The following is an 18,436-nucleotide window of genomic DNA, read 5'->3' as shown; positions in this document are numbered from 1 at the left end:
AGGCTCTTGCCATTCCTTATTCCATAGTCCATCGAATCCTTACCCAAAACTTGAAAACTTCACAACACAAAACTTAACAGAAAACTCGTAAGCTCTGTTAGTATAAGAAAATAAATCACCACTTCAAAGTACTGTAATGAACTCATTATTTATTTATATTTGAGTTAAACCTACTGTATTCCAACTTCTCTATGGTTTATAAACTATTTTACTAGGCATAGATTCATCAAAATAAGTAAACAACACATGAAAAACAGAATCTGTCAAAAACAAAACAGTCTGTAGTAACCTGGGTCAAACGTATACTTCTGGAACTCATAAAATTCTCAAATAAATTTCTGAACCTGAGGAATTTATCTATTAATCATCTGAAAAAAGAATTAACTAAATATCACTCTCCGAATAAAAATGGCAGTAGTTCTCGTGAGCGCTAAAGTTTCTGTTTTTTACAGCATTATCAACAAGACTTTCCCAAAGTCTTCCCAAAGGTTCTACTTGGCACAAACACTAATTAAACACATAAAACCACATATAAACAGAGTATAGATGAATTATTTATTACTAAACAGGAACAAAAATCAAGGAACAAAAATAAAAATGGGTTGCCTCCCAACAAGCGCTATCGTTTAACGCCCCTAGCTAGGCATGATGATTTCAATGATGCTCACATAAAGGATACAAATTGTAACATAAAGAGAGCATCATGAAGAATATAACTAGCACATTTAAGTCTAACGCACTTCCTATGTATAGGCATTTTGTGAGCAAACAACTTGTGAGAACAAGAATCAACTTGCATAGGAAGGTAAAACAAGCATAACTTCAAAATTTTAAGCACATAGAGAGGAAACTTGATATTATTGCAATTCCTACAAGCATATATTCTTCCCTCATAATAATTTTCAGTAGCATCATGAATGAATTCAACAATATAACTATCACATAAAGCATTATTTTCATGATCTACAAGCATAGAAAATTTACTACTCTCCACATAAGCAAAATTCTTCTCTTGAATAGTAGTGGGAGCAAACTCAACAAAGTAACTACCATGGGATTGAAAATTGAAATCAAGATGACAAGTTTCATTGTTATCACTATTCTTTAAAGCATACGTGTCATCACAATAATCATCATAGATAGGAGGCATGCTTTCATCATAATAAATTTGCTCATCTAAACTTGGGAGACTAAAAATATCATCTTCATGAAGCGTAGCATCCCCAAGCTTGGGACTTTGCATATCATTAGCATCATGGATATTCAAGGAATTCATACTAACAACATTGCAATCATGCTCATCATTCAAATATTTAGTGCCAAACATTTTCTAGATTTCTTCTTCTAGTACTTGAGCACAATTATCCTTTCCATCATACTCACGAAAGATATTAAAAAGGTGAAGCGTATGAGACAAACTCAATTCCATTTTTTATAGTTTTATTTTATAAACTAAACTAGTGATAAAACAAGAAACTAAAAGACTCGATTGCAAGATCTAAAGATATACCTTCAAGCACTCACCTCCCCAGCAACGGCGCCAGAAAAGAGGTTGATGTCTACTACACAACCTTCTTCTTGTAGACGTTGTTGGGCCTCCAAGTAGAGAGTTTTGTAGGACAGTAACAAATTTCCCTCAAGTGGATGACCTAAGGTTTATCAATCCGTAGGAGGCGTAGGATGAAGATGGTCTCTCTCAAGCAACCCTGCAACCAAATAACAAAGAGTCTCTTGTGTCCCCAACACACCCAATACAATGGTAAATTGTATAGGTGCACTAGTTCGACGAAGAGATGGTGATAGAAGTGGTATATGGATAGTAGATAATAGTTTTTGTAATCTGAAATAATAAAAACAGCAAGGTAATGAATGATAAAAGTGAGCGTAAACGGTATTGCAATGCTAGGAAACAAGGCCTAGGGTTCATACTTTCGCTAGTGTAAGTTCCCTCAACAATACTAACATAATTGGATCACATAACTATCCCTCAACATGCAACAAAGAGTCACTCCAAAGTCACTAATAGCGGAGAACAAACGAAGAGATTATGGTAGGGTACGAAACCACCTCAAAGTTATTCTTTCCAATCAATCCAGTGGGCTATTCCTATAAGTGTCACAAACAGCCCTAGAGTTTGTACTAGAATAACACCTTAAGATACAAATCAACCAAAACCCTAATGTCACGTAGATATTCCAATGTCACCTCAAGTATCTGTGGGCATGATTATACGATATGCATCACACAATCTCAGATTCATCTATTCAACCAACACAAAGGACCTCAAAGAGTGCCCCAAAGTTCTACCGAAGAATCACGACGAAAACGTGTGCCAACCCCTATGCATAGGTTCATGGGCGGAACCTGCAAGTTGATCACCAAAACATACATCAAGTGAATCACGTGATATCCCATTGTCACCACAGATATCCACGGCAAGACATACATCAAGTGTTCTCAAATTGTCGGTGTACAAAAAGAGGGGTACGCTTTTTGTACCCCCATAACTGTGCACGGGCAGTCTGAGCCACAGCACCACCACAGTGAGCAAGGCAAGGGAGGTGAGCCAAGGTAAGGCCGAAGCTCAGGAGGAGTAGAACAACGCCAAGACCAAGACCACAAAGAGCAAAGGGACGAAACGGACCCCCCGGCAAGATCCTTGCCGGGAGGCGGTTTTAGCAAACCCGGCAAGACCCTTGCCGTGGCAGCTCACCCCACACCTACGAAGTGAGTCACCCTTGAGTCCACTGCCCCCATGGGGCAAGGATTCGGGAGACATCCCCGTGGTGGCATGCAGATCTTTGTGAAGACATTCAAGATCAGATACACCCTTCAGAAGATGATGATCCTTGGCAGGATCCCAGCCTAGGAGGACCACAAGGCCCCCGGCAAGAGCCTTGCCGGGGATGACAGCAGGCGCCACGGCAAGACCCTTGCCGGGGCCCCGGCAAGGCCCTTGCCAAGAACACCCGTTGGGCCACCATCAGGCCCACGCCAGTCAAACCTGCACCGCCGTTCGCATGTAGCTGCCGACCCAACCAGCTGGGCAGGCACCTGCGTGGCGGCATGCAGATCTTCGTGGAGACCCACCGCTGCGCCACCTCAGCTGCCTGCCTGCCTACATGGCACCGCGGGTGCCGCTAGCTTGGGCGCATGTCGACGCGAGAGGGAGCGGCGACGGACGAGACAGGGCTCTCCCCCGTCCCCGATAAAGCAAGGACACCTGGGCAAGACGCATTAAATGCATCTTGTCATGTAATGCGAGGGATAACCTCACATCACTATTCCCTTTCCACCTCCTGGTGCTACTGTGGCACCCCCTTTCCTATAAAAGGAGACCCGAGGCGACCAGGAGGAGGATTCGGCTTTTTGGAGCTCCTCACGCCCCATAGCTAGCTCAAGAACACAGATATACAATCCACCAAAGCAGGAGTAGGGTTTTACGCATCCCACGGCCCGAACCTGGATAAACGAACCGTGTGCTATCTGTTTGATCCGCTCTTCTCACGACCCCACGCCCCGCAACCGTAGTAGGGATTCTTGTGATCCCATAGGTGTCGTTCCCACCGACACAAATCTTTAAAGACTCAATCCAATAAGATTACTTAAAAGGGGAAACTCGATTCATTACAAGAGAGAAGAGGGGGAAGAAAACATCATAGGATCCAACTATAATAGCAAAGGTCGCGATACATCAAGATCGTATCACCTCAAGAACACGAGAGAGAGATCAAACACATAGCTACTGGTACATACCCTCAGCCCCGAGGGAGAACTACTCCCTCCTCGTCATGGGGAGCGCCGGGATGATGAAGATGGCCACCGGAGAGGAATTGTCCCCTCCGGCAGGGTGCCGGAACGGGTCTAGATTGACTTTCGGTGGCTACGGAGGCTTCTGGCGGCGGAACTCCCGATCTATTGTGCCCCCGGATGATTTTAGGGTATGTGGAGATATATAGGCGAAAGGAGTACGTCGGTGGAACGAAGCGGGGGCCATGAGGCAGGGGGGCGCGCCCCCTACCCTCATGAGCACCACCTTCATCTTCTGACTAGAGTCCAAGTCTATCCGGTAAGTTTCCTTCCAAAAATAACTTCTCCAGTTGATTTCGTTCCGTTTTGACTCCGTTTGATATTCCTTTTCCTCGAAACACTGAAATAGGCATAAAACAACAAATCTGGGTTGGGCCTCTGGTTAATAGGTTAGTCCCAAAAGTAATATAAAAGTGGATAATAAAGCCCAATATTGCCCAAAACAGTAGATAATATAGCATGGAGCAATCAAAAATTATAGATACATTGGAGATGTATCATCCCTGCACAACATTTCAGGAGAAAATGTGCATGTTGGAATAAGATAGCAGCACATTTTGTCATGATCCTGCTACACCTCAAACAGATACAGAACAAATTTGTAGCAAGGTACATCTTAAGACATCAGCTAACATCCCAGAAGATCACATTTAGTAATCCTAGCAATAAGAACACCGGAAGCCGAGCAAGTATAGATGGAAATATTGCAATTTATTGCACTGAAATGTTGATCAAATGGCCGACAAATTTCAGAGGAAATGGCAGGTACATTTGCATGCAGTATGTGTCATACTAGTACACCCTCTGTACATTTTCATCGGTGTACATTTGTATGTGTTAGAGTAGATTGGAAATTCAGTCACAACTGCTGCATTTTCAGCTTCGACAGTTAACATCCTACAAGGTCCCTCCCATTTAGGAATCCTAGCAAGAACACCAGCAGCCAAGCAAGCCTAATAGAATCATTGCAATGTATGCGACTAAAATGTTGATCCACTGACATTATGCCTCTTAAATTCCAGAGAAAATGGAAGGAAACTTTGGTTGCTGTCTATATGCACTATGCAGTATGTGCTAAACAACATTTTGTATTCACACACAAACAATCAGGATCCTACATTCAGTTTATCCTCGCAAGAACTGCAGCAGTCAAACATTGCCATAGAGACGAACAGGCAAGCGATTGACATGAACAGGCAAACAGATGAGGATACCCGGGATTGGCGGTGGGAGGAGATGGAATTGGGGTAGGGTTGCCTCACTCACATGGTGGCTAGCGTGCCGGCGTTGGCAAGAGGCGGGCGGATCCGGGTAGCGAAAGCAAGGAGCTTGGTCGAGGCGGCGATCCTCCTCGATCTGCGGCCGCATGAAGAGCTTGGTCCAGGAAGTGGTCCACCTCGCGATGTGCGGCGACATGAGGAGCTCGGTCCGGGCGGCAGTCCTCCTCGATCTACGCGGCGCTCCTGCCCGGCCCGTAATGGTGCTTCGCAGAAGCAGCTTCCTGGACCGTCGGGGTGCTCCTCCTTGGTCCTCACGGCGAACTCGCTCGGCTGCTCGGAACCGGCCCTTTGCGATGAAGCGCGTGAGAGCAGGGACGCTCGCGCCAAGCCGGTGGTGGTGGTTGTGGTGGTGGAAGGGGATCGGCGGCGGTGGCGAGAGGCGAGAGGCGAGGGGCGAGAGACGAGGGGATTGGGGAGAAGGACGACCGGCTGGGTCATCTTGGATATTTTAGTGGGGGAGGGTTAGCAATGGCGCACCTTTTAGGGGTGCGCCATAAAAATTGATATATCAATGGCGCACCATTTAGGGGTGCGCCGTAAACACCGTGATAGCAATGGCGCACCTTCTCCTGGTGCGCCATTACTAATTTTCTTTAATTTTTTTGGATTTTTAGTTGCATGTAATAATTTAGGATTTGATATAAAATAAAAGGAAAATGCAAATGGAGTGATAAAACCATTGTGCAATGATTTAGAATTAGATGACATGGTGGAAATCAAGTGATACATGTAATAATTTAGTTGCATGTAATAATTGAGCTTGCCACTGACACACACACACACGCGCGCGCGGCCGACACATCGTGATTCGATCTTAGCTATCTTTTCACAATCTTCTTGCCCTTCTTTCTCGCAGATGAATAATTTACCCCCGGAACCCCTTGAGTTCTTCTCTTGAACGGACGTCCTTTAGGTAGGGTTGTCCTGCTTCTTCTTGTGGTGTATGGTACTTCATCGTCGTCGTCATCTTCCATCTTCAGGTTGCCGTACTTGTCAAAGTCTTGCTCATTGACGACTACATCCATTCCGATGATCTTCCATTTGCCTCTCCTCACGACAACACGACTGGGCTTTGACGGGTCGGTAATGAAGAAGCATTGGTCCACTTGGGAAGCCAGTACCCATGGCTCATTTTTCGCCGTGACATTTGCGCCCGCGTTCTTGCATTTGGCTTTGGGTATAACCATGGTGGTGAAATATCAGTCTTCTTTTAGGACGCTCTTGGCCCATCTGACAAGGAACATCGGGACCTTCTCTCCAGCGTAGCTCAGCTGCCAGATCTCCTCGATCCTTTCCTAGTATCTGTCCTTGTCGTTACCGGTGTAGGATTCCATCGTTACCCCGGAGTTATGATAATCTTCACTCTTCATGTCCTTTTCCTCGGTGTAGAATGTGTAGCCGTTGATATCGTACGCCTCATAGGTCATCAGGTTGTGCTCGGCGCCCTGTGACAAGGCGAATATGAGTTTTTCTTCCGCGGAAGAATCCTCATGTAAAGGGTACGACAGAAGCTTCTCCTTGAACCAACGCATGAAACATGAGTTGTGCTCTTCAATTATATCTCTGTCCATCCTCTGTTGGCCTCGATCATTGTATGTCTTCTCAATAAAGGTTTTGTGCTCTACCACCCAAGGATCGACCACGTCTATGTGTTGTAGCGCGACTAGGTTTGCTCTTTCAAAGTCGGCGAGTCGACCTTTGAAGTCGACATGCATTTCGTGACGACCCTCACGGTGACCCCATCCAGCGAGCCTGTCGAGGTGCCTTTTGACGGGCAGACCAATGGGGTTCTCGATGCCTAGATAATCTGTGCATAAGGAGATGGACTCTTCAGTCAGAAATCCCTTGGCTATGCTTCCATCTGGACGTGCCCTATTGCGAATGTATCATTTGATGACACCATTCATCCTTTCGAATGGCATCATGCTGTGCAGGAACATCGGCCCGAGTTGGATGATATCCTCCACGATATGGACCAGCAGATGCACCATAGCGTAGAAGAATGTGGGCGGGAAGTAGATCTCAAGCTCGCATAGTATCACTACGATCTCTTCCTGTAGCCTTCTGAGTTGCCTCACGCTAACCGACTTCCGACAGATGACGTCGAAAAAGTTGCATAGGCCAAATAGCGTTTCACGGACGTGCGCGTCCATGATCCCACAGATTGCAACTGGAAGTATCTGTGTCATCAGCACGTGACAGTCGTGAGACTTCATCCCGCTGAACTTCTGCTTCGCTGAGTCTAGGTATCTTCTTATCTTCCCCGCGTAACCGTAAGGAAGTTTTACTCCTACGAGGCAGGTGAAAAACTGCTTGATCTCCTTTTGAGTTAGAGTGAAGCACGCGGGAGGGCAGTCATATTCGATCTTCTTGGCCTTTTTGCCTTTGCGACGACTTTCCGTGTCCTTCGCCTCATCATCATCATCATCATTAGGGAGTTTTGCGTGAAGCTCATCCCTGATGCCCATTGATTGCAAGTCTGCCCTTGCTTTCGGCCCATCTTTGGTACTCTCAGGCATGTTGAGCAGGGTACCAAGCACAATCTCGCACACATTCTTCGTGATATGCATGACATCAAGGCTGTGAGGCACGCGGAGGATCTTCCAGTACGGCAAGTCCCAGAAAACAGACCTCGTTTTCCATATCTTCAGCAGCGGCTCTGGCGCCTTTCGCTTCTTTCTCGGCGGTGGGCACTCTTTCCAATTTTCAACAACTCGTCTATTTCCTCGCCGCTCCTCGTACGCGGGCGTCTTTGGGGTTCGGTTTCACCATCGAATAGATCCTTGCGTTTTCTCCATGCGTCATCGTCGCGAAGCCACCTTCGATGTCCCATGAACACGATTTTTGAAGACCCGGGATCTCTATCTAGCTGGCGATATGTTGTGTCATCCATGCACCCGATGCATGCACAAAATCCGTGGATCACCTGCCCCGCGACATATCCGTAACCGAGATAGTCGTGCATCATCATGAGCAGTGCGGCTCTCATAGGGAAATATTCTTTCGTGGCGGCGTCCCACGTATTGGCTGGCGTTTTCCACAGTGTGTCTAGCTCCTCTTTTAGTAGCCCCAGATACATATTGATGTCGTTCCCTGGTTGTTTCGGCCCTTCAATTAGCATACTCATGTGAATGTACTTCCTCTTCATGCACATCTAGGGGGGAAGGTTGTACATGCACACAAACACAGGCCAGGTGCTATGTGTGCTTCTCTGGCTGCCAAACGGGTTGACTCCATCGGTGCTCACGCCTAACACGATGTTCCTTGGATCATCCCCAAATTATGGGTGTTCGAAGTTCAACGCTTGCCACTGGCTCGCATCCTTAGGGTGACTCAGCATCTTGTCTTTTTATTTATCTCCGGATCATTTTCGTCATCTTCTCGCTTCTTCTCCTCCCTATCCGCGTGCCAACCCAGGAGCTTTGCTAGCTTAGGGTCCGCGAAATACCGCTGCAGACGAGGAGTGATCGGAAAGTACCACACCACTTTTCTATGAGCTTTCTTCCTCTTCTTGTATCGAGTGACGTCGCACACCGGACATATGGTAGACTCCGCGTGCTCGTCCCGATAAATGATGCAATTGTTCATGCACACATGGTATTTCACGTGCGGTATCCAGAGGACACACGATTTTCTTCGCCTCCTCGAAACTGGTCGGGCACTTGTTCCCTGTGGGAAGACGTTCGTGCCAGAATGACATGTTCTCATCGAAGCATGCGTTGGTCATATTGTGCTTTACCTTCATCTCCAGAGCCATGAGCGTTACTTTCAGGCGGGTATCCTCGGGCATGCATCCTTCATACAATGGAGTAACCACGTCTATCTCCAGTTGATCCAGCTTGGCTTTCTCTCGGGCGGAAGCTCTTGCATTACCCGTCTGCTTGAGAAGCAGCTCTTGAATATGAGGGTCCTGCACCCAGCTCGATGGTCCATCGTCGTCTGCTCTGGCATCTTCATCTTCATGATCATGCCCTTCATCTTGATCTTCCTCATCATCATGTCCGGCATCTTCTACAAGATGACTGTTTCCTACATCTACTTCGTGATCAAGTCCTGGAGATTCTTCGTCTTCTCGCCCGCCCTCACCGCTAGTATCTTGCTTCCCTTCCTTATTTCTTGCCTGACCCCCATGGATGACTTCATAATCATCTTCATCACCATGCCACCGATAGCCATCCATGAAACCACACAAGAGCAGGTGGACCCGCACCTGTCCGGAATCCGGGTCCATAAGGCTCTTCAGCTTGCATCTTCGACACGGACATCTTATCTCCGTCTCGTTCTTTTGAAGCATCTCGGCCTTCGCGGAGCTCAAAAACCTATTCACGATGCCTTTGGTCATCGTGCGGACCATGGTCGCCTGCGGGGTAGAGCAAAATGATATTTTAGAACCAAAAAAATTGGCATGACTTTTCCTTAAAATAGGACCAAAAAAGAATGCACAATGCCAAATTCTCGCTGAAACGGAAATGAATCAACATTCCAGCAAAATATTGGCAACTATCGCATTTCAAATACCGGCACCTGGAAACACAAACACATGCAACACCACAAACATACGTAGATCTAGGCCATAAAAAGTGTGTACGTTGGAGGGAGAAAAAAGTAGATCTAGAACATAAAGAAAGCTTTCCCCTTACTTACCTATCAAAAAAAGGAAATTTAACCAATTAATTTGGGTGAATCTATGGTGCAAATGAGGTGAGGAGGAGGAGGCAGCCGAGACCAAGATTGGTAGAGGTGGAGAGAATGAAGTGGGGAAAGTGAGTGTGGTAGGTGGTTGTCAAAAATATCTAGCTGCTCTCAGGTTACCAATGGCGCACCTCCTAAGAATGCGCCATTGGTAACCAGTGTTACTAATGGCGCACCTGGTGTGTGGTGTGCCCTTACTAGTTTTGAAAAAAAATTGTTAGTAGTGGCGCACCGTGGGTGTGGTGCGCCATTACTAGTTAAAACTAGTAATGGCGCACCAAACCACGGTGCGCCACTGGTAAGTCTGGGGAGGGGGTGTGCCCAGGAGAAACTTAGCGGTGGCGCACCACACACAAGGTGCGCCATTAGTAATATAAACATTAGTGGTGCACCCATGTGTGGTGCGCCACTGCTATTCAGCAGTGGCGCACCACATACATAGTGCGCCACTAATGTCTATATTACCTATAGCCCTTTTTCTAGTAGTGTCATACTTAACGGCTGTCATAGTTAATCCTAATGCCCACACTAATATCTAGCAATGCTGCTAGAAGTTGCTACTGTCCTTATATGATTACCATTCAGATAAGGAACATGCTTTTTTTCATTTGATGCATGTTTCATCACTTGTTAGTCACCCTACTTTCCACCTTTTTTGTGCAAACAGAGATATACATTTCACGCTTGATCTTAGTTGAACTGCACAAATGATATCCAAATTATAGTTGAACATTCCAGGAGCTTCACGACCAACCTTGATGTTGCTCAATTTTATTGCAACTAATGAAGAAGAAGCTCTATGGGTTTCGTTTTCTGATGGAAATGGAACCGGGACTGGAGCCCTTTTCTTGAAAGAAGAAGAAGAAGAAGAAGAAGAAGCTAGCTCATGGGACATTGCTTCATTTTAGGTGAACTGCACCAAAAGGTCCCATGAATTGAATCATCCGTATTGGTGACTGGTGTCATCCCTTCTACGATGGCGTTGACTGCAGATATGGTTCCCATCACGAGGTATGTTTCTTTTTGGTCTGGCCGTTTGCCAAAGCTCCAGCACGTTGATCCTGCTCTTGTGCTACTATTTTGGCACTGCCATGATAAAGCAGTAATGTTATTATTTTGTACCTTAATCTAGTGGAACTATTAATTTGAGGCAATGTTTTGGCACCGCTAGTGCCACTGTTTTTTTATATATCGAAAGAAGGGGTTCCCTCCGATTTTATGAAAGAAACCCAACCATAGAGAACCATTATCCGACAACATCTCAATGTAAATGGGTAGTTATGCAACTACTACTAGAATGGACTGAGTACTAGTCGGAGACAAGTTCACCACATAAGCTAGGCAGGTAGGGGGATGCAGCACCAGCTCGACCAAGTTTGGATTACAACCCAAATGCTACCACAGAAACATCAGGGGGGAGATAGGGACTGAAAGAGCCAGCTTCAGCATCCCAGTCTAAGCACCCCCAGCCTTCATCCTTGCGAAGCACGGTACACCTCGTTTGCCACCTTCTCGACCCTAGAGCAAGTGTCCTCTCTATCATTTCATTTCCAATGTAGATAAAGAAAGTGCTTCTCTTTGTTAATGTATGTTTCATCAACTAGTCCCATTGTTAATGTTTAAGCGTTTCTGCAAACTGGGGTGCTTAATTTTAGTTGATCTGCACAATAATAGAGATTTGAATGTCTCAAGGCCCCTCCTTGTACTACCACTGTACACTGATGTTCATCATTGGCAGAAGGTGTATCGGGGAGACTTGGGACGATTTCTAGTAGGAGGCGTGGCGTACCATATGAGGCATCACAGGGCCCATCTTGCCCTCGCAGCATGGCATACTATGATACTATCGCAATATTTCTTCTATTTATTTTGCGTGTTTCATCAACTAGTGCCACTATAATGTAATCACACTTTTTAATTATCTATGCAAACAGGGTTATTCAGCTGCATTTTGGTGGAACTACACAAATGTACGGATGGAACCGGCATATATGCAGAGTGCGAGGTGTGCCAAGTAAAAATTACTGACACCAACCATGCTCCATGCACGCATTAGCATCCACCACCACTAGTGGGATGTGTGGTGCTCTCTGTGGACGGATCTTTCTCGGCAGCAAATCCTCTAACCAAATACTAGTAGCTTATATTGGCAATTTTCTAGGGAGTACTCTTTTCTGAAAGAAGCACCAATCTATTTTTCTTTATTTAAACACAGTGTCACAACTTTGACCCAAAGGTCCAGAGCTATTTAAGGGTGATTGGCATAGTACTTGGAGACTGATTGTAAGCATGATTTTCATTAGCTGTCACACTGATTGTAAGCATGATCAGGTGGAAGATTAGGTTAGTGCGAAGCTTACCTTAAACCCTACCGCCGCCGTTGAAACGAGGCAAGCGTCAAGGGAACCGTGGAGAATGGTGGGGAAGCGACGTTGCGCCATCTGGCCTCCTCTTGCGGTGGGAGAATGAATAGTCCTATGGCTCTGGCTGGCTCTGCACCCTCACGAACGGCAAACCATACTCGATCGATTTGTTATCCTCTGGGTGCTCGACCTTCGACCTGTACACCCACCACCTCCGGCTGACTTTCGACTCGGGCGAATATGTCTGCTCCATCGCCTAGAGGAGATACTCGATAAACTTGAAGTACTGTGGCATGACTGTCGCCGAGGAGTTCATGTACATCACCGCCCTCATCGTCGTCGTCTCGCTCTTTCGCATACATTGCCACATGGCCCTCACCGTCCTCGAAATCTCCCACTCATTGTCAAACCAAGTAAGGATCTCCTTCAACCTGGCTAACTTTGCCTGGTCGCCGCCGGGATCTGCCTGATTCGCTATTGCATCCTCTCCATAAATGTCCTTCTGAGTGGTCCGGTGCTAGCTTTGGAAGATGGGAGGAGAGACGGTGGTCTTGCAATAGAGAAGAGGGAGAGGCGACACGGTGGTTTTGGAATGGAAATGATGGAGAGGAGAGGAGGTGGTTTTGCAATGGAGAAGAGGGAGAGGTGACACGGTGGTTTTGGAATGGAGATGATGGAGAGGAGAGGAGGTGGTTTTGCAATGGAGAAGAGGGAGAGGTAAGACGGTGGTTTTTTAATGGAGATGATGGAGAGGAGAGGAGGTGGTTTTGCAATGGAGAAGAGGGAGAGGAGAATGCGGCAGCGATTTAGGATTGGACGAGAGGGTCGATGCGCTATGACTGGATCAAAATCAAAATCAATTTACCCTTCAATTAAGAGAGCGACCCCACATTAACTAGTCTCCCTTTTATTCTGGGTCGTAATTGACCATGATTTTCGCAAATAAAATATATGTTATATGTTGAAAAATAATATAATTTGAAAGTACATTTACCCTTCAATTAAGAAAGTGACCCCACATTAACTAGTCTCCCTTTTATTATGGGTCATAATTGACCTTGATTTTCGCAAATAAAATATATGTTATATGTTGCAAAAATAATATAATTTGAAAGTGCATTCAGATACGAATCAAACGATACAATTTTTCATGACATGCATTCACATTTTGCTTGTCAAATACAATATGTGGTCAAACTTTGACCCAAAATACGCAAAACAAAAAATACTTCCAAGACCAGCGTCGCTCTTCCGCTCTTCTCCTCTTAAACTACCGCCGCTCCTCTCCTGTTCCAATCTAAATCCAGCGCCGGTCCTCTCCTCTTCCATTTCAAAACCACCGCCCCTCCTCTCCTGTTCCAATCCAAAACCAGCATTGCTCCTCTCCCGTTCTAATCCAAAACCAGCGCTGCTCCTCTCCTCTTCCATTCAAAAACCGCCGCCGGCGAGTGAAGGTGCTGTGGAGAAGTAGATCTATGGAGGAGTACAACCGATACATGAGGATCGCAGACGGCGACCCTGTGAAGCTAGCTAGGATGTTGGATATATAGTCTTGGTTTGACAACAAGGACCAACTAGCGGCAACGGCGACATCCATGGCCAAATATCTGCAACAGAGTGAAAAGGCGGCGATACTCCCGGAGGGAGTCGGACGGGAGTACATAGAGCTACTCCTCTAGGCCATGGAGCAAACAGATTCACCGAATCCGATCGTGAGGGAGCGGTGGTGGGAGTATCGATCCCAGATGGAGCATCCACTAGAGATTGAAGGATCGAACATCTACAGGGTGCCGTTTGTGAGGGTGTCGTGCCAGAGCGAGCAGGTGGAGTCTTCGTCGACCGAACCCAACTGCAAGAGGAGAAAAACGGTTGGCCCGACGACGCTTCCCCGCCATCCTCTCCCTCGCCGTTCACATCATCTCACGGGGCGGCTGCCTGCCGCCGAGGAATAGGAGGGACTGCCCCCCCCCCCAGCCCATTAGTCGGGCAGGTTGTGAATTGTCAGGAGGAGCTTAGGGTTGCTAGTATTTGCAGGTTGTGAATTGTGTTTTGTGTTTTGTATTTTGAGAGTACTTTTAGATATGAATGTCTTTTGAATTCCGGATTTGCAGTATTGAGCATATGAAGTATTTTATGAATTCTAGAGATCTATTTTTAGCACTTAAAAAATGTAGTTTCATTGGAGTATAAAAGTGCAGACAATGTGATTCTCAGAGAAGAAACTATAAGTTTCAGTTTCAGATAAGAAACTCCAAGTTCAGTTTCAGATAAGAAACTGCAACTTTCAGAGGCAGAGCATTTATATTAACACGGCCTTTTCAAACAGTGTTAACATCATGTTGGAAGTTTTATTCATGGTCAAAACTGGAACTACCAGCCAGTTAACATCATGCTGATCAACATTCATGCATAGCACATCTTCATATGATGCACAGTCAAAAAGATATGCTATTTTCAACATGCCCACGCAATGTCGAGTGTGCGAAAAACAGAGAAAACGAGGGACAAAGTTTTGGCAAGTGTTGGACGTGGTGTGCGTAGATGACAATTGGGACCCACATGTCAATAAAGGCAGAGGCAAAAAATTTGGAGATATTTTCTCTGCACAGGTGGAATCGAACCCGGGCGGAACAACTGTCGGGTAGTATCACTCGGCCACTAGGCTAGTTCGGTTGTTTCGTTACTAATAAGGCACTTCCTCTGGTGGTGATCTCGTCCTGCACCTTTGTGCGCTCGCCACGACGCCGCTATCTACCGTTGTGAACATGCTGAACAAACGAGAGGAATCTAGAGAGGACTATACGTGGAGAGGCGGACAGTCAGGACCCACCAGGTCTATGGCCGTACGCAAGCAAGTGCCTCATCAAAAAAATACTTCCTCTTAATGCTATACTGACGTTGGCCCACGGGTTTGTCAACATAGTTACATGTTTTTAGGTGCTTCAACGTAGTTACTATAGGAGATAAATTCATAACAAAGTCGGGGACCTGGCAGGTATCATTTATTATCACTGGGGCAGCAAGTATCAGCTGGGTTTTGGGCTGCCCCATCTAGGCTTTCTTTTTTAACATGCGTAGCCCACGACCTCGGATGGGAGTTCCATAGGCCTGGTATTTTCTTGAGGTCCGTCATGTATCGACCGGCCTATGGACCTCCCATCCGAGGTTTTATTTTTCCTGAAACATCGGTAGCCCAATTTATGTTTTTTTTTGAAGAAAACACAGAGATCTATTATATTTTTGTATATAAGAATAGGAACGCCTGGTCCAACTTATGTTTCCCTTCTAACAATATTACATATATTTAAATTATTTTATATGTTATTATATATTATTGTTATTGTCATCATATATTTAACAGATACTTACATATGCAAGAAAACAATATCCCACATCTTATTAACTTATAAAAATAATTTCTTAACAATAAAACCCTGGATTTTTTGGCAACGAAAATCCTGGTGATTGTGTCCAAAATCTTGGTAAGATTTAAGGATCAATGTAATAATAAATCACTTATTCTTTAAATATGTATATATAACAAAATGTGCAGCCTCCGTTTATTTTTTGATAACATTGTTGCGCCCACCCCAACATTATAATTAGAATCAACCCAGCAAAATCATGTATTTAGAGAAAGTGCAAATGGCCTGTAATTTTTTAGGAAAAACATAAATGGGCTGCATGGACACTACATTATTTGTTCACCCAGCCCAGCTAATGGACTGTAATTCAAAAGAGATCAAATTGACTGTAAATTCTACCCCGCAAAAAAGACTGTAAATTCTGAAAAAAAAAATGGGTTGAATACGTGCCACATTTTTGGAGGCTGATATGTGGGCCAATAGGTCGAAGCCAAAGCAAGTCGTTGTCAACTTAGTCAACAAATGATTCTGACATCATTAGCCGTTGGATTTACATCCAACAACCGACATCCATCTTCAATCTCTCGTCTTCTTCCTCCAGCACCGCCGGGACCACCTGCTCCCGTCTCCTGCTGCTAGCAGCTCTGCTTAGCACGCTTTGCTGTGAAGCGCTACTCCACCATTGGCCAGGCCATCCCTCCACCCCTCCACACCTCATGTTATTCTCCACCGACTGACGAACCACACCGCACCAGAACCAGTTAACCCTCATACACCTCTCCGTCTGTGACTCTACTCCCGGGTCTTCCCATCTCCGGCTCGTTGCTGTCCGGGGCCTCGCCGTCGTCCACCACCTTGGATGCGCTCGGCGTGGAGTGGTCAACGAACGATACCATCGGAAGTAGACTATGCATGGAGAGGCTGACAGCTGGGTCCACGGCCGCACGCAAGGAAATGCCTCCTTATTACGCGCAAAATAATGATTCCTCCACCTGACAGCTGGGACCCACCGGAAGGGCCTCTGTATTTCGTGAAAAAAACATTCCCGCCGCTGACAGGTCGGACCCACCAGCTATATCTTTGCACGCAAGGAAGTGCCTCCTTATTACGCACAAAAAATGAATACCCCCTGCTAGCTGGGACCCACAATAGTAGGAGGCTGACATGTGGGCCAACTAAGTTGACGAGGATGGAGGGCTTTGTCAACTTAGTCAATATGAACGATTCTAGCTCAAGTGACCGTACGATGTCCATCCAACGGCCATAGTGCTTCTTCAACCTCTGGTCTTCTTGCTGCAGCCGCCCAAACCAGCGCCGGTCGTGCCTTTTGCTCCTGCCTCCCGTGGCCGGCTGCGATTCTGCGGAGGCCTCACCGCCCCCTACTACTCCCACCGCTGGCCAGGCCATCCCTCTACTCACCCACACCCCCTGCTATTCTGCGGCGATGGCAGCCTCACACCGCAGCGAACCAGTGAACCCTCATACTCCTCTACACATGGGCATCCACTACCGCGTCTTCCCCGGCTCCACGTCGTTCCCTTCCTAGGCCTCACCGTCATCCACCGCCCTGGTGCTCTCGGCGCGGTGTGGTCAACATGGTCAAGGAACGGCTTCCATCGGACGTGCACTATACGTGGAGAGGCTGACAGCTGGGTCCATGGCCGCAGCAAGGGAGTGCCTCCTTATTACACGGAAAATAATGATTCCTCCACCTGATAGCAGGGACCCACTGGACAGGCAACCGTATTTTGTGAAAAAAACATTTCCGCCCTGACTGCTGGGACCTACCAGCGACATCTTCACACGCAAGGAAGTGCGTCCGGGCAAAAAAAACGATTCGCCCCCCTGACTGTTGGGACCCACCAGCTACATCTTCGCATGCAAGGAAGTGCATGATAGTCGGGACCCACCTGGTCGAAGCATATGTAGCGTTGTCATTCTAGTCACGAACGTGTACATACATACTCGTCCATGTAGAGGTGCGCACGTGTCGTAGTAGTGGCACGCACGTAGCATGTACATGTACGTACAACGGCCAGTGTGCAAGAAAGAAAATACGGCCATGTACGTACATACGGGTAGGGTCTCGAACGCCTACTCGCGCATACATATGGCCAGGGCTCGTGTACATGGCTGGGTCGGAACGGAGAAACAGCGTCGTCATCGTGTTCATGGGGAGCCAACCGGCTGGGTCAGAATGGAATGCGTCATCGTATTCATCGGGAGGGCTTGGACAGAACAGCCGACGGAAACGAGGCCTGGCATACCGTAGAACGGAGGATATGGCCTTGTGTTCGACCGGCCACGGTCGAAACGGGATCCTATTCATCGGGAGGGGTCTGGCATACTGCAAAACGGAGGAAACGGACCTCCTATGGTCGAAACAAGGGTCCTGTTCATCGGGAGGGATGTGGCGTACCGCAAAACGGAGGAAACGGACTTGTGTTGGAGCGCTACGGTCGAACGGGGGTCCTGTTCATCGGGAGGGGTGTGGCGTACCGCAAAACGGGACTCCACGGGATACTGTTCATCTCCACCGTCGACCCCCTCCAGCCTCCACGGGCTACTGTTCATCCACCGTCGACCTCCTCTAGCCTCCACCTGCGACTGTTCATCCACGGGCTCCTATTCATCCAGCCTCCATCACGCGCTACTCCACCGGCTACTGTTCAACCAGCCCTCTCCACGGGCTCCTGTTCAACCACCCCTCCATGGGCTACTATTCATCCAGCCCTCCACCATCTACTGTTGATCCAGCCCTCCACAGGGTGGTCTTATTCATCCAGCCCTCCACGGGGTCCTGTTCATCCAGCCCCAACCGGCTTGATTGATCGGGGTCCTCTTCATCCAGAGGCAACACCATGGGGTCCAGTTCATCCACCCCCACCGGGAACTGTTCATCCAAACCCCCCAGCAATGCTCACTG

This window comes from Triticum urartu, chromosome 2 (assembly GCF_003073215.2).
Source record: "Triticum urartu cultivar G1812 chromosome 2, Tu2.1, whole genome shotgun sequence".
In the NCBI taxonomy this organism is placed as follows: Eukaryota; Viridiplantae; Streptophyta; class Magnoliopsida; order Poales; family Poaceae; genus Triticum; species Triticum urartu.
Note: the sequence above shows the minus strand (reverse complement) of the source record.